We start from the raw sequence: 13,194 nt of genomic DNA, 5'->3' as shown, positions 1-13,194 counted from the left end.
ACTCCTTAGTCAATATACTCATATATAGATGACCTAGTCATCGCCAATTGCTTGATAGATGCTAGAGTGCTTGTGCATGCTTTGCCACATATTTCATTTGCTATCTTATTGTGTGAGCATGTCGATTGCATATTTTTCTCATTCAAGGACATCCATTTGTTGTTTTGATTGTTTGGTCTTTTTCTTTTTGCCAAATGGATGGACAAGAATGCCTAAGAACTTCCTCTAGCTATCTATGCTTTTCTCGTCTCAAACTCTATTCATGCTACATCACAAAGTTTGATCAAGTCAAATTCGAAACCTCTGGGTGAGGAGCACTCGGAGTCACCGATGCGTCATAGACTTAAACTTCCAAAACCTCTCTGTGTATTTCGGTCTGACCGATTCATCCCTTTCGGTCATACCGAGTTCATTGAGTTGATCTAGGTTTTCAATCTCGGTGCAACCGATTAGAATCATTCGGTCACACCGAGTTGCAGTAACAGCTTGCGATTCTGCATCTCGGTGCCACCTAGTTGTTCCACTCGGTCACACCGACAGGGTCAGGATATAAATACCCATGGGTCAAATTTTGGAAATTCCTCCGAAACCTTTCACCCGCGCGTATGCTACTCTGCCAACTCGGGTCTCCAGATCATCTCCTCATCTCCAGCGACCTCCCACCGCTGGTCTCCGCCGCCGTCAACGGAAATCTTCACTGCCGTTGCTGCCGTAGCGAGCTCATCACCAAGTTAGGGTGTGAGTTCGATCCTTTGTGCAATCTTTACCTCTAATTCTTAGCACAAAGTCAATGCCATGATTCTTACCACGTATGAGATCATCCTATCCAGCAAAAACTCCCTTTAGATTAGTTTTGATTCAAAAATTTAGGGTTAAATTTCCGCCAAACTCATCTCGGACCGACCGATTTGTAGTAATCAGTCTCACCGATTTGGCTTAGGCCATTACACTTGTAACTTTCGGTCTGACTGAAACTTGCAAATCGGTGTGACCGAGTTCAACTCTCAGTGAAACCCTAGCAATCTCGGACTCACCAAACTGTGTCTCGGTCTGACCAATCTCACTAGTTCGGACTCCAATATTGCTTCGGTGGCACCAAGGTTAACAAATCGGTAGTTCCGAAATGCTTTATGTGGAAAACTAAAACTAAGTTTTTGACTCAATTGTTTTGCAAAATCTATGCACTTTGTGATGCTCATCCACTCTATCTCAACTACATCTATTCACAGGGTCAGCTTTCAGTTTGCAATGTCAGAAATGTCTGATCAGAGTGACAGCCAGAACAAGTCTGAGGAGCAAGTTAACATGAGTGAGGGCACTAGTCCCTCTGACAGCTATGATGAGGGTAGCAGAAGTACTCCTAGCAACCTACCTAAGGCTGCTACAAGGACAAGGAAGAAGAGAAACTCAGACTTTGAAGGATTATGTTGTGATGACCCACAAGTATAGGGGATCTACCGTAGTCCTTTCGATAAGTAAGAGTGTCGAACCCAACGAGGAGCAGAAGGAAATGATAAGCGGTTTTCAGCAAGGTATTATCTGCAAGCACTGAAATTATAGGTAACAGATAGTTTTGTGATAGGATAATTTGTAACGAGTAACAAGTAACAAAAGTAAATAAAGTGTAGCAAGGTGGACCAATCCTCTTTGTAGCAAAGGACAAGCCTAGACAAAGTCTTATATGATGTAAAGCGCTCCCGAGGACACATGGAAATATCGTCAAGCTAGTTTTCATCACGTTCATATGACTCGCGTTCGGTACTTTGATAATTTGGTATGTGGGTGGACCGGTGCTTGGGTACCGTCCTTCCTTCTTAGGGACACAGTGGACAGGACTTATCCACTGACTATCAGCGACGGGATAAATTATACCTTCCTCAAGAAGCTTTAGTATTTTCTTGCTTACCACTTCCTTCATCTTAGGATTCAACCGTCGTTGATGATCGCGAACTGGTTTGACATCTTCCTCCAAATTTATTTTGTGTTGACACAGGGTGGGACTAATGCCCTTAAGATCATCAAGAGTATATCCTATAGCAGCACAGTGCTTCTTCAGAGTTTTCAATAATCTCTCTTCTTCATGATCTGAAAGGTTAGCACTAATAATAACATGATATATCTTTTTCTCATCAAGATAGGCATATTTAAGAGTATCAGGTAACGGTTTAAGCTCAAACACGGGATCACCCTTGGGTGGAGGAGGATCCCCTAGGATTTCAACAGGCAAATTATGTTTCAGGATGGGTTCCTGTTTAAAGAATACTTCATCTATTTCCCTTCTTCCATTCATAAACATATCATTTTCTTGGTCTAGCAAATATTATTCTGAAGGATCAGTAGGAGGTACGGCAATAGAAGCAAGACCAATAATTTCATCTTTACTAGGCAATTCCTCTTCACGGTGTTGTCTACGAAATTTAGAGAAATTAAATTCATGAGACATATCACCTAAACCAATAGTAACAACATCCTTTTTGCAATCTATCTTAGCATTAACAGTGTTCAAGAAGGGTCTACCAAATATAATGGGACAAAAGCTATCTTGTGGGGAACCAAGAACAAGGAAATCAGCAGGATATTTAGTTTTCCCACACAAGACTTCAACATCTCTAACAATTCCCATTGGCAAAATAGTATCCCTATTGGCAAGTTTAATTGTGACATCAATATCTTCTATCTCAGCAGGTGCAATATCATGCATAATTTCTTTGTATAAGTCAAAAGGTATTGCACTAGCACTAGCACCCATATTACATAAGCCATGATAACAATGATCTCCTATTTTAACAAAAATAACAGGCATGCCTACCAAAGATCTAGGTTTATCTTTAGCACAAGGTTTAGCAATTCTAGCAGTCTCATCACGGAAATGAATAACATGCCCAGCAATATGATCAGACAAGAGATCTTTAACAATAGCAATATTAGGTTCAACTTCAATTTGCTCAGAAGATGTATAAGTTCTAATATTGATTTTACGAACCACAATTGAAGCTTTAACATGATCTTTTATCCTAACAGGAAAAGGTGGTTTCTCAACATAATAAGTAGGAACAATAGGATCATTATAAGTGATAGTATTTTCTTCAACTTTAATAGGTGCAACTACTTTTACTTCTATGGGAGGATGATATTTAAACCACTTCTCCCTAGGGAGATCAACATGAGTAGCAAAAGATTCACATAAAGAAGCTACTATCTCAGAGTCAAGTCCATATTTAGTGCTAAATTTACGGAAAACATCGGTATCCATAAAAGATTTAACACAATCAAACTTAGGTGTCATACCTGACTCCTTACCTTTGTCGAGGTCCCAATCTTCAGAGTTGTGTTTAATTCTTTCCAATAAATCCAATTTGAATTCAATAGTCTTCATCATAAAAGAGCCAGCACAAGAAGTATCGAGCATGGTCCGATTATTATCACAAAGCCGATGATACGTCCATTTTGCATCATGCTTTTATATTCATATTTATTGCATGATGGGATGTTATTACACAGTATGTCACAATACTTATGCCTATTCTCCCTTATTTTACAAGGTTTACATGAAGAGGGAGAATGCCGGCAGCTAGGATTCTGGGCTGGAAAAGGAGCAAATATTAGAGACCTATTCTGCACAGCTCCAAAAGTCCTGAAATTTCACGAAAGATGTTTTCCAAACATATAAAAAATATTGAGCGGAAGAATGTCACCAAGGGGGCCACACCCTGCCCACGAGGGTGTTGGGCGCGCCCTACCCCCTGGTTTACTTTTGTTACTTTTTGCTCGTTACAAATTATCCTATCACAAAATTATCTGTTACTACTTATTTTAGTACTTGCAGAGAATACCTTGCTGGAAACCTCTTATCATTTCCTTCTGCTCCTCGTTGGGTTCGACACTCTTACTTATCGAAAGGACTACGATAGATCCCCTATACTTGTGGGTCATAAGCCGAGCATAATTTTTTTGAATAATCATTTCTCTTGAGAGCTCATGATCGGGGCATGAATATAACATTGATTTAAGCCTCCCCAAAGCTTGAGCGATGCTTTCTCCTTCGCGAGGCCAAAAATTATATATATAATTGTGATCACGATGAACAAGATGCATAGGATAAAACTTCTGATGAAATTCCAATTTCAATCGTTTGTAGTTCCATGACCCCGTATCATCACATATCCTATACCATGTCGATGCATCTCCCTTCAAAGATAAAGGGAAGACCTTCTTCTTAACAACATCTCCGGGTACACCTGCAAGCTTAAATAATCCACAAACTTCATCCACATATATTAGATGCTCATCAGGATGCTTTGTTCCATCTCCTACAAAAGGATTAGCTAGCAGTTTTTCTATCATACCCGAAGGAATTTTGAAGCAGAAATTTTCATTTTCAGTAGGTTCAGTAGGTTGAGGAGCAACTCTTTGCTCTACTGGTCGGGGTGAAGATACCCCAAACAAGCCCCTCAGAGGATTACTTTCCATAGTAACAAGTGACAGTAAATTTCAGCACACTATATAAATTTTTCCTTACCAAATTCCACCTACCAAAGGCGCTTCATTCCCCGGCAACGGCGCCAGAAAAGAGCCTTGACGACCCAAAAGTATAGGGGATCTATCATAGTCCTTTCGATAAGTAAGAGTGTCGAACCCAACGAGGAGCAGAAGGAAATGATAAGCGATTTTCAGCAAGGTATTCTCTGCAAGCACTGAAATAATAGCTAACAGATAGTTTTGTGATAGGATAATTTGTAACGAGTAACAAGTAACAAAAGTAAATAAAGTGCAGCAAGGTGGCCCAATCCTTTTTGTAGCAAAGGACAAGCCTGGACAAACTCTTATATGATGTAAAGCGCTCCCGAGGACAAATGGAAATATCGTCAAGCTAGTTTTCATCACGTTCATATGATTCACGTTCGGTACTTTGATAATTTGGTATGTGGGTGGACCGGTGCTTGGGTACTGTCCTTACTTGGACAAGCATCCCACTTATGATTAACCTCTATTGCAAGCATCTGCAACTACAACACAAGTATTAAGGTAAACCTAACCATAGCATGAAACATATGGATCCAAATCAGCCCCTTACAAAGCGACGCATAAACTAGGGTTTAAGCTTCTGTCACTCTAGCAACCCATCATCTACTTATTACTTCCCAATGCCTTCCTCTAGGCCCAAATAATGGTGAAGTGTCATGTAGTCGACGTTCACATAACACCACTAGAGGAGAGACAACATACATCTCATCAAAATATAGAACGAATACCAAATTCACATGACTACTAATAGCAAGACTTCTCCCATGTCCTCAGGAACAAACGTAACTACTCACAAAGCATATTCATGTTCATAATCAGAGGGGTATTAATATGCATGTAGGATCTGAACATATGATCTTCCACCAAATAAACCAACTAGCATCAACTACAAGGAGTAATTAACTCTACTAGCAACCCATAGGTACCAATCCCGGGCTTAGAGAGAAGAATTGGATACAAGAGATGAACTAGGGTTTTGAGAGGAGATGGTGCTGGTGAAGATGTTGATGGAGATTGCCCTCTCCCAATGAGAGGAGCGTTGGTGATGATGATGGCGATGATTTCCCCCTCCAGGAGGGAAGTTTCCCCGGCAGAACAGCTCCGCCAGAGCCCTAGACTGGCTCCGCCAAGGTTCTGCCTCGTGGCGGCGGAGTCTCATCCGGAAAGACGGCTTATGCTTTTTTCCTCGTCGAAAGACTCCATATAGCAGAAGATGGCCATCGGAGGGCCACTAGGGGGCCCACGAGGTAGGGGCGCGCCTAGGGGGGTAGGGCGCGCCCCCACCCTCATGGGCAGGGTGTGGCCCCCCTGGTGAACTTCTTGCACTCAATATTTTTTATATATTCTGAAAATGACTCCGTGAAGTTTCAGGTGGAGCTGTGCAGAATAGGTCTGTAATATTTGCTCCTTTTCCAGCCCAGAATCTCAGCTGCCGGCATTCTCCCTCTTTATGTAAACCTTGTAAAATAAGAGAGAATAGGCATAAGTATTGTGACATAATGTGTAATAACAACCCAAAATGCAATAAATATCGATATAAAAGCATGATGCAAAATGGACGTATCAACTCCCCCAAGCTTAGACCTCGCTTGTCCTCAAGCGAAAGCCGAAATCAAAAAATATGTCCACATGTTTAGAGATAGAGGTGTCGATAAAAATAAAATACGGGCATGTGGGCATCATGATCATTCTTAGAACAACAACTTATATAATTCTTGTCATATGATCTCTTATGCTGGAGTAACAATTAAATCACAATTTAAAGTATGAATCATAAACTTCATTAAAAACTAACAAACTATAATCTCAGTAATTGAAGCAATTGCAATTTATCATAATATAGGAAAGAGTCAATATAAGAGCTTTTCAGCAAGTCCACATACTCAACTATCATTTAGTCTTTCACAATTGCTAACACTCATGCAATACTTATGGGTATGGAGTTTTAATCGGACACAGAGAAAGATAGGGGCTTATAGTTTTGCCTCCCAACGTTTTACCTCAAGGGTAATGTCAAAAGTAATAGTTCATGAAAACTCACATCCAATTAGCCATATATACCAGGATCTTTCCAACATGTTGTGCTTGCCAAAAGATAAAATGTAAAAAGGAAGGGTGAAGATCACCATGACTCTTATGTAAGGTAGGAGATAAAGGTAAAAGATAGGCCCTTCACAGAGGGAAGCAGAGGTTGTCATGCGCTTTTATGGTTGGATGCACAAAATCTTAATGCGAAAGAATGTCACTTTATATTTCCACTTGTGATATGGACCTTTATTATGCAGTTTGTCGCTTTTATTTCTTCCATATCACACGATCGTATAAAGCTTATTTCCTCCACACCAATCAATCATACATATTTATAGAGAAATTTTTATTGCTTGCAGCGATGACAATTTACTTGAAGGATCTTACTCAATCCATAGGTAGATATGGTGGAATCTCATGGAAAAACAGGTTTAAGGGTGTTTGAAAGCACAAGTAGTATCTCTACTTGGTGCAAAGGATTTGGCTAGCATGAGGGGGAAAGGCAAGCTCAATCATGTTGGATGATCCAAGACAATATAATTTATCTCAGATGTAAGAAAACATAACCCATTACGTTGTCTTCCTTGTCCAATGTCAACTCTTTTAGCATGTCATATTTTAATGAGTGCTCACAATCATAAAAGATGTCCAAGATAGTATATTTATATGTGAAGACCTCTCTTTCTTTATTACTTCCTATTAATTGCAACGATGACCAAAACTATGTCTGTCAACTCTCAACAACTTTTATTCATCATACTTTTTCTATGTGAGCTCATTACTCTCCATAAGATCCATATGATCTCTTTTATTCTGTTTATTCTTTCTCTTTTCTTTTATTCACTCAAGATCATGGCAAAATAATCAAGCCCTTGACTCAACACTAATCTTTACAATATATAGCTCACGGACTCGATTACATAGAAGGATCATAAAGCAAAACTCACAACTAGATCATACTAAAACTTTATTCTACTAGATCAGGATGTTATCAAAAGGATTGAACTAAGAAAAGCGGTAAAGATAAAAGTGATGGTGATACGATACCGGGGCATTCCCCCAAGCTTGGCAGTTGCCAAGGGGAGTGCCCATACCAGATACTCAATTCTTCTTTGTTGGTGAAGAAGGTGATGGTTTTGTTGATGGCGTAGGCTTCTTCCTTAATTTGCGCTTGAGGACAGAATTTTGGTCCCTTAGGTCATCGATCTCCTGCTCCAGGCTCAATATCTTTTTGCATAGTTCTTGTTTGTTTTCCTGGAAGAGACGAAAAGGGATAAACTCGATCTTAGGTTTCTTTACTCTATCCGGTAGGCTTGACTTTTTGAACTCCACATGCATGTCCCCAGGTTGAGGTAATGGGACTTCATCTTCTTCTGAGCTCGTCTCCTCCCTTCCCTTGGGTTCATAGTCCTCTTCTGCTTCCGTAGTCCAACAACAATGCTCTACATCCCCATAGACCTTAGGATCTGCAAGGTTATCAGCCACATAGCTTTCTCCTTCTGAATCCTGGGACGACATGTTGCTCTAATCTGCAGCGAGACAGCTCGAAACAAAGACAGATGATTTTTGCGTGATACGGTGGTCAAAACCTTCGGGAGGTTATATTATGAATTTTTACCGACCAAAATACGTGTCGTGCACGAAAACAGAGTCCGGAGAGCACACGAGGTGCCCACGAGGTAGGGGCGCGCCCAGGGGGTAGGGCGCGCCCTCTACCCTCGTGGAGCCCTCGTGTCCTTCCTGGACTGCTTCTTATTTTTCTATTTTTCTAAATATTCCAAAACGGAGAAATATTGCCATTAGAACTGTTTTGGAGTCGGTTTACTTACCGTACCACATACCTATTCCTTTTCGGAGTCTGAAACGTTCCAGAAAGTGTCCCTTATGTATTCCTCCGGGGTTATGGTTTCAATAACATTGGTCTCAACATTTATAGGATTACCTGAGATATAATGTTTAATTCTTTGACCGTTCACCACCTTCGGATTTGTGCCTTCGAAGTTATTGATTTTTATGGCACCGTAACGATAGACCTCCTCGATAACGTAAGGACCTTCCCATTTAGAGAGAAGTTTTCCTGCAAAAAATCTTAAACGAGAGTTTTATAGCAATACATAGTCACCTACATTAAACTCACGCTTTTCTATCCTTTTGTCATGCCATCTTTTAACTTTTTCTTTAAACAACTTGGCATTTTCGTAGGCTTGGGTTCTCCATTCATCAAGTGAGCTAATGTCAAATAACCTATTCTCACCGGCAAGTTTGAAATCATAGTTGAGCTCTTTAATAGCCCAATAAGCCTTATGTTCTAGTTCGAGAGGTAAGTGACATGCTTTTCCATAAACCATTTTATATGGAGACATACCCATAGGATTTTTATATGCAGTTCTATAGGCCCATAATACATCATCAAGTTTCTTGGACCAATTCTTCCTAGATCTATTAACAGTCTTTTGCAAAATTAATTTGAGCTCTCTATTACTCAATTCTACTTGACCACTAGTCTATGGGTGATAAGGAGATGCAATTCTATGATTAACATCATATTTAGCAAGCATTTTACAGAAAGCACCATGAATAAAATGTGAACCACCACCAGTCATTAAATATCTAGGGACTCCACGCCTTGGAAAAATAACTTCTTTATGCATCTTAATAGAGGTGTTATGATCAGCACTACTAGTTGGAATAGCTTCTACCCACTTAGTAACGTAATCAACAACAACTAAAATATGTGTATATCCATTAGAGGAAGGCAAAGGTCCCATATAATCAAAGCACCAAACATCAAATGGTTCAATAACAAGTGAATAATTCATAGGCATTTCTTGACGTCTACTAATATTACCAATTCTTTGACATTCATCACAAGACAAGACAAACTTACGGGCATCCTTGAAGAGTGTAACATCCCAAATTTTCAATTTGGAATGTTATACATAGGTCATCATTGCATATCATATTTTATTGCATTTTGGCTTGATCCTTGAAATTCTAAGCAACTCAAGGACCCTCGGAGAGAGTTGCGGATTTCCATGTCTTCATATTTGAGTTTTATCAAATATTGAAACGAGGATTTTTGGTTTTAATTATTTTTCTCTCTGAAAATATTTCATATTAAAATATATGAGAGGAGATAATATGACTTATCCAAAATAAATGAAATATTGGTGGAGAAAGATTAAAATCTAATATTTTATTTTTATCTGGAGTTTATTGCTATTTTATTTGATTTGGAAAAAACTTGCATGTTTTTCAAAGTTTCATTTTAGGGCCAAGAAAATGTTCATCATGTTCTAAATATTTTATTTAGACGGTGAAAATTTGTTTTGGCATTTTAGATTTTTATTTTATTTTCTAGGATTTATTTGGTTTCGGCGAAATTATTAAAAAAACGCGCAGCGCCCGACTGGGCCAAGGCCTAGCCGAGCCAGGCCGCCGGCCCGCCTGCCCCGCCGCCGTCTCCCGCGCCGAGTCCGGCCAGGACACGGCCGGCGCAAGCCGAGTCCGGCCGGGACTCCACCCGCGCCGCCTTGCCCCCTCCCCCAAGTCGCCGCCGCCCCACCTCTTATAAGCCGCCGCCCGCCCCCTTTTGGACCCTGAGCCGCCCCGCGCCATCCGCGGCCGCAACCCTCCCGCCTCACCACCTCGCGCTGCTGCCGCTTGCCGCCGCTGCCCCGAGCCGCCCCGCCGCTCCGGATCCTCGCCGGAGGTATAAGCGTCATTTGGTAACCCACAAGTATAGGGAATCGCAACAGTTTTCGAGGGTAGAGTATTCAACCCAAATTTATTGATTCGACACAAGGGGAGTCAAAGAATATTCTCAAGTATTAGCAGCTGAGTTGTCAATTCAACCACACCTGGAAACTTAATATCTGCAGCAAAGTGTTTAGTAGCAAAGTAATATGATAATGGTGATAACGGTAATAAAAGGTAACAGTAGTAAAAGCAATGTTTTTGGTATTTTGTAGTGATGATAGCAATAGCAACAGAAAAGTAAATAAGCGAAGAACAATATATGGAAAGCTCCTAGGCAATGGATCGGTGATGGAGAATTATGCCGGATGCGGTTCATCATGTAACGGTCATAACCTAGGGTGACACAGAACTAGCTCCAGTTCATTGATATAATGTAGGCATGTATTCCGAACATAGTCATACGTGCTTATGGAAAAGAACTTGCATGACATCTTTTGTCCTACCCTCCCGTGGCAGCGGGGTCCTTACGGAAACTAAGGGATATTAATGCCTCCTTTTAATAGAGAACCGAAACAAAGCATTAACACATAGTGAATACATGAACTCCTCAAACTACGGTCATCACTGGTAAGTATCCCGATTATTGTCACTTCGGGGTTAACGGATCATAACACATAATAGGTGACTATAGACTTGCAAGATAGGATCAAGAACACTCATATATTGATGAAAACATAATAGGTTCAGATATGAAATCATGGCACTCGGGCCCTAGTGACAAGCATTAAGCATAGCAAAGTCATAGCAACATCAATCTCAGAACATAGTGGACACTAGGGATCAAACCCTAACAAAACTAACTCGATTACATGATAGATCCCATCCAACCCATCACCGTCCAGCAAGCCTACGATGGAATTACTCACGCACGGCGGTGGCAATCATGAAATTGGTGATGGAGGATGGTTGACGATGACGATAGCGACGGATTCCTCTCTCCGAAGCCCCGAACGGACTCCAGATCAGCCCTCCCGAGAGGTTTTAGGGCTTGGCGGCGGCTCTGTATCGTAAAACGCAATGATTTCTTCTCTCTGATTTTTTTCTCCCCGAAACTCAATATATGGAGGTGGAGTTGGAGTCGGAAAGGCAACAGGGGGCCCACGAGGTAGGGGGGCGCGCCCCCCACCCTCGTGGCAAGGTGGTGGCCCCCCTGGCCTTCATCTTTGGCAGGTATTTTTCTTATTTTCTGAAAAGTGTCTCCGTGAAGTTTTAGGTCATTCCGAGAACGTTTGCTCCTGCACATAAATAACACCATGGTAATTCTGCTGAAAACAACGTCAGTCCGGGTTAGTTCCATTCAAATCATGCAAGTTAGAGTCCAAAATAAGGGCAAAAGTGTTTGGAAAAGTAGATACGTTGGAGACGTATCAACTCCCCCAAGCTTAAACCTTTGCTTGTCCTCAAGCAATTCAGTTGACAAACTGAAAGTGACAAAGAAAAACTTTTACAAACTCTGTTTGCTCTTGTTGTTGTAAATATGTAAAGCCAGCATTCAAGTTTTCAGCAAAGATTATAACTAACCACATTTGCAATAATGCATAGGTCTCAAGTTTACTCACATCAATAGCATAATCAGCTAGCGAGCCATAATAATAAAACTCGGATGACAACACTTTCTCAAAACAATCATAATATGATATAGAAGGATGGTATCTCGCTAGCCCTTTCTGAGACCACAAAACATAAATGCAGAGCACCTTTAAAGACCAAGGACTGACTAGACATTGTAATTCATGGTAAAAGAGATCCAGTCAAGTCATACTCAATGTAAACTAAAAGTAATGAATGCGAATGACAGCGGTGCTCTCCAACTGGTGCTTTTTAATAAGAGGATGATGACTCGGCATAAAAGTAAATAGATAGGCCCTTCGCAGAGGGAAGCAGGGATTTGTAGAGGTGCCAGAGCTCGGTTTTGAAACAGAGGTGAATAATATTTTGAGCGGTATACTTTCATTGTCAACATAACAACCAAGAGATGGCAATATCTTCCATGCTACACACATTATAGGCGGTTCCCAAAGAGAATGGTAAAGTTTATACTCCCCCTTCCACCACAAGCATCAATCCATGGCTTGCTCGAAACAACGAGTGCCTCCAACTAACAAGAGTCCCAAGGGGAGTTTTGTTTGCAATTATTTTGATTTAGTTTGCATAAAGCATGGGACTGGGCATCCTGGTGACCAGCCATTTATCTCGTGAGTGAGGAGCGGAGTCCACTCCTCTTGAGAATAACCCGCCTAACATGGAAGATACAGACAACCCTAGTTGATACATAAGCTATTCGAGCATACAAAACATGATATTTATTTGAACGTTTAGAGTTTGGCACATACAAATTTACTTGGAACGGCAGGTAGATTTCGTATATAGGTAGTTATAGTGGACTCATGTGGAATAACTTTGGGGTTTAAGGGATTGGATGCACAAGCAGTATTCCCGCTTAGTACAGGTGAAGGTTAGCAAAAGACTAGGAAGCGACCAGCTAGAGAGCGACAACAGTCATGAACATGCATTAAAATTAATCAACACCTAATGCAAGCATGAGTAGGATATAATCCACCGTGAACATAAATATCGTGAAGGCTATGTTGATTTTGTTTCAACTACATGCGTGAACATGTGCCAAGTCAAGTCACTTAAATCATTCAGAGGAGGATACCACCCTATCATGCCACACCATAACCATTTTAATAGCATGTTGGCATGCAAGGTAAACCATTATAACTCATAGCTAATCAAGCATGACACAAGAAACTATGATCTCTAGTTGTCATTGCAAACATGTTTATTCATAATAGGCTGAATCAGGAACGATGAACTAATCATATTTACAAAAACAAAAGAGGTCGAGTTCGTACCAGCTTTTCTCATCTCAGCCAGTCC

The sequence above is a fragment of the Triticum dicoccoides genome, chromosome 2A (assembly GCF_002162155.2).
Source record: "Triticum dicoccoides isolate Atlit2015 ecotype Zavitan chromosome 2A, WEW_v2.0, whole genome shotgun sequence".
Classification (NCBI taxonomy): Eukaryota; Viridiplantae; Streptophyta; class Magnoliopsida; order Poales; family Poaceae; genus Triticum; species Triticum dicoccoides.
Note: the sequence above shows the minus strand (reverse complement) of the source record.